Source organism: Sinocyclocheilus anshuiensis, unplaced genomic scaffold (genome assembly GCF_001515605.1).
Source record: "Sinocyclocheilus anshuiensis isolate Anshui unplaced genomic scaffold, SAMN03320099.WGS_v1.1 scaffold246, whole genome shotgun sequence".
Taxonomy (NCBI): domain Eukaryota; kingdom Metazoa; phylum Chordata; class Actinopteri; order Cypriniformes; family Cyprinidae; genus Sinocyclocheilus; species Sinocyclocheilus anshuiensis.
In genome coordinates this window covers 640,279-649,837 of record NW_015542356.1, presented here as the reverse complement: position 1 = coordinate 649,837, position 9,559 = coordinate 640,279, and positions in this window count along the sequence as shown.

The following is a 9,559-nucleotide window of genomic DNA, read 5'->3' as shown; positions in this document are numbered from 1 at the left end:
ATAACAAAGAGTGAAAAATTTAAGGGGGTCTGAATACTTTCCGTACCCACTGTATATATATATATACTGTATATATAATTAAATTATTATATTATAATTAAATCATATATTATTTGCTTGTTTGTTTGCTTGTATTGTTTTAATATTAATAGTCTGTCTCAGGGACAGGAGTAACAATAAAAGAAAAATTAAATCTAAACATGAAAGTCATTTGAAAAGTAGCAAAAATAAGTTTAGGAAACACCCTGATACTACTGAGTAGTCTCAATAGAGAGATGTAAAATGTTATTTGGCTCCAATTATCCGCATCTACAAATGCAGGTGCTAAAGAAAAAAAATATTATGTGTTGTAGTCGTTTGATTTATGCTTTTAGAGCAGAACAGACAGTGAGACACTTAAGGAAGGTTCCTAGGACTTAGATAGCACTCTTTTTCTTTCAGAGAGAGAGAGTGCTGTCTTCCCCTCTTATATGTGAACAATGAGGCCTTTTGATTTGGCCCACTGTAAATTTTGCGGGCTGCAGCAGTGGGAGTAGGGAGGTCACAAGGCTTTAATATGCTTAGCATTGACTGTCTCTCCCTCTTTCTCTGCAGCGCATCTATTAGAGCCCTGATTTGATTTTGGTCTATTCATTTACAGTCCCAGCAGTAGCCTGTGGTGGCCCACTCTCTGCCCCTCTAATTGGTTGTGTCTTTGCCTGGCTGTCATTAGATTAAGTCGGACTCCTGGACACTTGTAGTCTGCGCTTGTCCTTCCATTTATTCAGGCTTAATGTAACACAAAATTCATTACTGATCACATTAAGAGTGCAATCGTAGATGTGGGGGTGAGCTCTGACGAACCTGGGGCTAACCTGATGGAGGGAGTGGGAAAATGGAAAAAAACAGTGAATGACATTGGAGAGTCATAGCTAGAGAATGAGATGTACTTCCTTTGGGGTTCATCAGAGGGCAATACTGCATATGACATATAAATCCAGAATGAGAAATTATTCCATGTTTTAAAAATGTTGAAAATAAACTGTCAGTGTGATTTCAACGGCGGCCTTCATTCTTTAAAAAAGGCAAAATCTGGATTACAGTGAGGCAAAAGTGAATGGGGCCAATCCATAAACTTTAAAATACTCACTGTTTCAATAGTCACAAGATGTAAACAATATGCTTACTGTCCTCTTCTGTGCAAGGTCATACACAATTTTACAACTTTGTTGCCATGACAATGTAACATCAAAAATTGTAAAACATTATTTATTTATTTATTTATTTATTTATTTATTTATGTAAAACATATTATAAATTATTTTTAAATGATAATTTAAACAGTCTTAACAGTCTTAAACAGTCTTAAGTATGAATGTAAATGCTTTTAGAATTATAAGCTTCACATTTCCGGGGGAGAAAAAACAAAACCTTTTGGCCCCATTCAGTTCTATTTTATGTGCTTCATTGTAACCTTGATTTTTTTCCTTGCTTTTAATTTTTTTTTTTTTTTTGTGATAATCAACATTGCTGTCAAAAAGCAAGCATAGCGACAGGTGACTAAAAGTAACGTAAAAGTAACATTCCATAAAATGTAATAAAGTTTCCCCAACACTGGTTATGACATCAACATTACATGATGACATCATGACAATTTATTGATAAGCCTTAAGTCAGGCTAGATGCCATATTGAATTTTATGTGGATGAAAACAAGGCTGTGAGGGACATACTTACGGTCTTTTCATTATAAAGGACCTGGATCACATTCAATTTTAATAATGTAATTTTGTAACTTTCAAAAATATTTTATGAAGTTTTGCCATGTTTTTAAAATAAAAGTGCAATCCAGTGAACACACTACCCTTCTATCTCTCACACCGTTGTTTTCATTCCTGTCATAAATTAAATTCGGCATTTCCCTAACTAAGGTCTATATAGCAGCATAAGTTCAGCTATATTAAGTATGCATTATAAACACACATCAAGCTAAATGAAGGAAGACTCACGGTAAAAGAAAGAGACTTTCTTATATTTAAGCCACAAGAAAGCTTAATGTTTGAATGTCTATAGTATTTATATAAAACAATGAAGTCTTGTTGCAAGCCTTTGTGTGATGTCCAAACCAAACACACACAAAAATAAATAAATAACAGCACCAGACAAGAGCCTGTGCAAGGCAAAACAGAGAAGCATGGTTTCCAACAAAGGCCAGAGACCACCAGCCCCTAGTGGTTTTGTTGCATAAGACAGGGGAAAATAAACCCATAAAGTCCATTAATGTTGCTATGGTTAACTTACGTGGTTCAAATTAGTATCTAGGTCCTTAAAGGATTTCTTAGCAAAGATTTTTTTGTGGAAAGCTAGTAGCAAAAAAGAAGAAGAAGAAGAAAAGTCAATAAGGCGGTTTTGCGACCAGATGAAAATCGTAGGTCATTCATTCAGTATAATATCACCTTTCATCAACAAGCTTTGAGGCATTCGTCTTTGTAAAAGAATTTTAAGACAAAAATTGTGAAATTAAATGTTACATTAAACTCTTCATACATCACTATTAGGCAGATAATACTAAAATGTGAATGCATTTAAAATCAAGGCAGTAGATGTATACGTTTATCATTGCGATATCACATGATCAATAGCCTACCAGCTATTATGGGAGCCACGTCTGTCTCATTAAACTACAATGTCATGAGTTTGACTCACTTCAACTCCTCCACAACACTCTTCAGCTATTGTAAATGTTTCTGTTTTCTCCTGAAGCAGAGAAAATAGTGGCAGATGGTTAAATGCTTACTGTCTGTGCTGGAAGGGAGGTGGGGGCTCAGAGGTCTGGATTCAGAAGAGAGCTGCCAATATGAGGTCATTTCTGTTTAGGAAGAACAGGAGGCCTATAAAGGGGTGTGAGATAATTTTTGACATCCTTTGAAGATGCCTTGATAACGTCTGCAGAGTCATACAGCACATTGCCTGCAGCGTAAAATGCTTGTAGGATTTGTAAATCGCAATCTACAGACCATCAATGCAATAACTGAACAAAATCATTTGATTTTAATGTGTAGAATACAGAATATGCAAACATGTCTACACTAATAAGCTTGTTTTGTGAACACCTACAGGTTTTTTAGAAATTGGCAGACGAAGCAAGATAAATTGGAAGATTAAGACAATCCCTTCCCAGTCACCACCACAGCGTTGCCTTTCTGTAATCAGATTTCCAAAGCTGAGAAGTTTCACTCATTCGTGCAAATCCGAAACAAATCACATTTTGAAAATGAACAAATGTCCGAGCGGCTTCTAGTCTAATCACATTCCCACACTCAAACTGACAAAGTTACACATTCTGTCAGACTATCATGCTTATCATATTAGCATTTCATAACATTTAACAAATTGCAGGGGCGCGGGAAGATGTTTTAGGTTGGGGGTGCTGTACGCGCGAGGGGGGGGGCATTATGTGGGGAGCTCTTTCTGATTCTGATGAAAATGCAAATTCAATCTCTGAAACCAGGTGTCGCTTACCATAGGTGGCGGCGATAGAGGCTATATACACTTAGTGCAAATAGCAATAGATGCTATTTACACTAAGTGAAAATAGCAGTATTTTTTTGTGATATCATATGCTATTTACACTAAGTGCAAATAGCTATTCTATTTATACTATGTTAAAATAGCAGGATTTTCTGGTAATTTCTTATTGCAAATAGTGGTAATTATCTGCACCTCACCATTGTAATACATTATAAAACAGTATGCAATAATAACTTATTGAGTGTAAATTTTAATTATAATTCAAATTATTAAATGGATGCCACCTTATTGGGACAAAAGCCCTCCCTACCCTAACCCTACCCGATCATTTATTTTCAACAGCACCCTCAGCACCCCCACTTCCCATGCCTATGACAAATTGTCAAACTTTAAGAACATCATGTATACTGACACTCTCGCAGATAGTAGGGAATTGATAATTCTGTTAACTTGGTTAACTTCTACACATTGTATATTTAGTATGTACTACTAGTACTAGTACTAGTATTTATGTACATAATTACGATATTTAATAGATAGATAGATAGATAGATAGATAGATAAATAGATAGCTAGATAGATAGATAGATAGATAGATAGATAGATTGATAGATAGATAGATTGATGATAAACACTTTGCAGATGCTTTTATCCAAAACATTCAAGGTATGTATTTTATCAGTTTTATCTTTTTGTCAATTATGGTAACTTCCCTCATTTTTTCGCACCTTGCCCTCATTTAAATATTACAATTATTTTATTTAATTTTTTATAATTATTTTATAAAAAAAATATTTTATTTACTCATTGACGTTGTTCCAAACCTGTATGACTTGCTTTTGTGGAACACAAAATATATTTTATAGAATGTTTCAACTTGTTTTTTGTTTTGTTTTGTTTTGTTTTGTTTTGATTAGTGCTGTCAAACGATTAATAAGATTAATCACATCCAAAATAAAAGTATTTGTTTACATAATATATGTGTGTACTGTGTATATGTATTATGTATGTATAAATACACACACATGCATGTATATTTAAGAAAAATATGTTATATTTGTATATTAAATATATTTATATATAATATGAATTATATAAATATAAATATATACATGTAAATATATGTAAATATTTTCAAAATATATACTGCATGTGTGTGTATTTATATATACATAATAAATATACACAGTACACACACATATATTACATAAACAAAAACTTTTATTTTGGATGCAACTAAAAAGAAGAAAGAAACTAATACTGGTTTGGTGTAACGTGGGTGAGTAAATGAAAACAGAATTTTTGACTAAATCCATAGTAAAAAATTATAGTGAGCTCATCAAAATTCGTTTCGTAATGGCTTTCTGATTGAGTAAATTACTCCAAATATGGTTTTCCATTCAACCATAGCTTTACAAACTTATTTGTGAGGCCCTTTCTGTAGATTTTTTCATATGCCCCTTTTTGCCAGATCCTTATCGCTCATCAAAACATTACAATTTCATTCAACTGAACAGTTTAACATTGATCATACTTAACTACATTCACATGTATCCTCATAAAATTGCAATATTTAACCTAAGGTGGGGAGGTCTACAATTTTAAAACTTATGAAACATTTTTTGAAGCAATTGCATGAAAAGTGTTAAACTTGTTAAGTAGGTATATTTCAAAACTTGCTGGATTTACCCTAGCAACCATTGAGAATAAAACAGACTTTTATTTCTCCTGAATGCACCAATTCAGATGTTTTATTTGGTGAAGCACAAGGTCAGAGCGCAATTATGATTTGGTTTTGAAACATAATTGGGCTTTACAAAATGTAAGATGAGGTTGGCAGAGCATGCAATGAAACCCTCCTTTGTTTTGTGCAATGTCTAATAACGATGAAGTAAGCTTTTTGCAGCACAGGCTGTTTGCATTGGAAACATATCTGTTCACATTGCCCCGGCGCAAGGCTGCTGATTATAGCAGTGAATGCAGCGCTGCATTGGCGTTTCCCAACATAGATATGCATCTCTGCTGTGGCCGTGACATGGCTGAGTGCCTGGCCCTGCGCTCTGGGCTTTCTGCGCCCGCTCACTTAATCAAATCCTGATTCAGTTCGCCTCTGCGCTTGAGCACCATGTCACACTAACATAATGTTATCTGGACTTGGGCCTTTTTCTGACTGCCATTCCCAACCCATCTGGAACGGGCGTGGTGGGTTTGTTGTTTTTTTACAGTCACATTCATGAAACCTCTATTTTCTGGGTCCAATCTGACTGTTTCAGGCTACTGTATTTACCATTACACGTTACGCCTATGGAGAGTCCCCATAAACCATAAAAACAAACCTGTGTGTGTGTGTGTGTGTGTGTCACCATCCTGACTGGAGAGTCACCATCTTCTAAACTGTTTTAAGACTTTTAGTCTTCCGCTAAAAATATTTAAGCATCCAGACAATTTTACTTGAGAAGAAAACAATCCATGCGATAGGACATGAAATAAAATAAACCTTGGTAATTTTGTTAAATTCATGATTTAATTATAAATGAAATGCCACCGCATATGGGGTGGAAAAAAAAGATGAATCCCACACATCGCTAAAGCTTACAAATCATATTTTAATACAAAGTTTCAGTCATGCAGCCATCAGGCTCTCTTTTTTTCCCCAAACACACCCAAATTTAAAATAGAAAGCCTTTTAATAAAAACATAATTACAGTCAATAATAGCTAATGTCAGACCTGGACAAAAAAAAAACGATTGTGTTAGATATATGGTTAAAAAAATCTATGAAAATACTGTATGTTCTATAAACAAGTCCTATACAAAATTTTAAGTATAAAGTACATTTTTATTGAATGCAAGACAAAAATACAGACATAAAAAATAGACTTTTCTCCCATTTTTATTTCTAAACATAAATATGTGTGTATGCATATTTTGCATAAGTACTGTTTTAAATGGCTGTTTTTTATGTGGAACTAACTGAGGCAACAAAATGTTCATGAGTTCAGAAGTGTGTGTTTCTTTGTAAATGTACTGCCTATACTCTGATCTGCATCTTGGGGCCGTTGAGAGACCAGCACAGCACCAGTACTTGGATGAATCGTATTCAATTTAACAGTGCTTGATGCCCCCTCCCTCAGCAAAATATCATTACATTCCAAGCATGTGAACTTTGACAGCCAGATATGTAACGTATCTGATCTGATCTCACTTCAGTGGTACTGAGCTCATGGGCTGATTTGGAAACAAGATATTTAGCCAGAGTCTCTGGCTTAACTCATGGCTCAACAGCACAGGGTTCCCCTGCTCCGGGCTTCAGCAGTGGCATAGCAGGGTTTTCATTAAAGCGTAATTGAAAGCGGCTCTAGTCCTGCTCTCTAGACTTCCTCCACTTCCACCTGCAATGTCTGGAAGTGTATTTAATGATAACAATGCTCCATGCTACTAGGCTCATTAATGATTCCCCTCTTCCCAACAAGTATGATGAGGTGTATCTGTTTTCATTTTGTGATTGGTGCCTGATGGTAAAGCCATGCCCGCATGATCAAGAAAATGGTTCTCAAATGTGGCCAATCATTGTAAACAGGGAGGGTTTGATGTATATAAATGTCAAACATTATTCAGAACAGCTCAGCAGCAAGACACCCTCTACTGGTACAACAGTGATGACTAAAACATCGACGCTAAATATGTCATTTAAAGACATTATTCTTGTCCAATTTTGATTTTTTTCCCCCCATTCATTTATTCAAAAATACATAAAAAATGCATTTAATGAAAAAATACATTGAAAACACCTCTTCCTCCGCCACAAGTTGAGCATATTTGTCATTTCTGTATTAAAATTCATTCATAATGTGAATTCTTGAAACCCTCACTAAGTAACTTGGCATTATCTTTTTTGTGTGTGTGTGTGTGTGTGTGTGTGTGTGTTTGGAAAAAAATAATATTTTGGCAAAACTAGTTCACTGCTTATTGATATTTGAAAAAAAAACTTTTGTCTGCCAAATCAAAGACTGTAAACTGTTGTGTGGTGTCACTCAAAATCTTTATGATATTTATGAATGAATAATAACTAAAACTAAAAACATACAAAATATTTTTGTTACCTGAAATAAAATAAACATTAACTGAAAAAAAAAAAAAAAAAATTTTAATTCCACTAGTTGCTAAGGTAAATTTTTCATGTTTGTTTAGTTTAACTTGAAGTACTAAAATAACTAAAAGTAAATAAATAAAAAAATGATAAATAAAAAATAAAAACTATAAAGATTTATTAATAAAAAACAATACAATTGACAAAACACAACTAAATTACTAAAACTTTTAACTAAAATTAAAGTGAAAACTGAAAATATTAAAATAATATGTTAACAAAAATTATAATAGTATATCAGTGATACTAAAATAACACTGGTGTACACTCTCATTTATTCAAGCTTAAAAGAAAATACAACCTTTTGTGTGGTTCTTTCATAACATTACTTTGTTGTATGAGCATCCCAACTGTCTGAATATAGCAACATCAGCTCAACAAATAGTGTGAATTTTGAATTTAATATCAGTTTGTCCAAATAAATGCATATGAGGGAGAGTTCGGAGAAACCTGAAAGCAGTCCTTATTTTTGCAATTGCAGTTGGTAACAAAAGTGACACAAGAAATTACACACTTTACAACATTACACTTTTTTAAACATTTTAGAAAGACCAGCGGTCTGGTAAAATATGAAGATGAGGGGAACGAACCAGCTTTATTGTGCTGGCCACATGGACAATTCTAATGTGACAGATGGGAATGTTGTACTGTATATAATGAGCATGTAATACAACCCCATCCTGAATGTCAGTGATCTGGCTGTAGGGCACTGGAGGTGAGGATGTCTCCTGGCTTTGCCCTGTCTAATGGAGCTTGATTGGAAAATATGGAGATGGAGCGCTTGTGCTCGATTCATCTTCCTGCGGCCTGATCCACAGAGGGGCATTTTGACGTGCAAGCGCTAACCAGAGACAGCTGGGGCACCATGGTGGGATTATACTTTAAACAACATGACAAATCAGAGAAAGGAGGGGGAGGTGAGGAAGCACAGGGGCTTGTGGATGTGGGTTGCTGCTGAGGATGGCCAAGACGGGCTGGGGTAAGTCATGAGTTGGCCCTGAGTCCCTCTCACTCAGGTTTGACACTGGCACAACTCACTGATTAAGAGCCTCCTGTGTTTCTCTTTGATCTCAGGCTCAGTTTTTGAGTCTAATGCCGCCCTCCATGTATCTCTGTCACAGCGGCGCTTTCATTTGGGGCAATGTGTTCTGAATCAGAGCGAGAGGGGGAAATGCTTGTGGATGCTGGAGATCTGATCGGAGACCAGATTTGCTTGGGTGTCTTAGAGCGATTAGCTTTAGAGCCAAAGAGGTGTATGCTTTCCCTTGATCAGACATGTACATGTTGGTGAGGTCTCAGTTTTAATAACAACAAAGCCATTTTGATATCACGTGAAAGCAGATGGATTTATATCAACCTGTATGGGGCCGAAAGTGAGAACAGAAAATGTAAGAAGATTATAGCTATTCACCAGAGCGCTCTAAAGCCGGACCTTATCTGTGCGTTCTAGTGTGCTACTCTGTGTGTTTTTTACTCAACCACGTTTCATCAGTGAACAGCACGAGGATGAAATTAGCCAAAAGTTGAAGATGCTGAACTGTTGAAGATGTTTGGACTCAAAACCATTATGTTTGTAAGCAATTACACCGTAAATGAATAGATTGTCTAAGTGAGTTTTGCTTGAAATGTAAAAAATGCTACATTCACTTTTTGAGCACAAAGCTGGCAGACCGATGGGTATTCGGGGGAAGAAAAAAAACTAATAGCCGCAGTCCAGTGTCTGAAAAGTCTCACAATGCGGGTGCATTAGGCCACACAAGAAAGGCTTTTAGGTCTTTAGTGGTGTTCATCAGCTTAAGTCCTTTAGAGTAATGAGCCACACTCACATTCCAGAGGCAGCTGGGGCTCAGAGAGGGACTGGGCCTGATCTTTGGCCGAGAAAATGATATCATTGCAGATT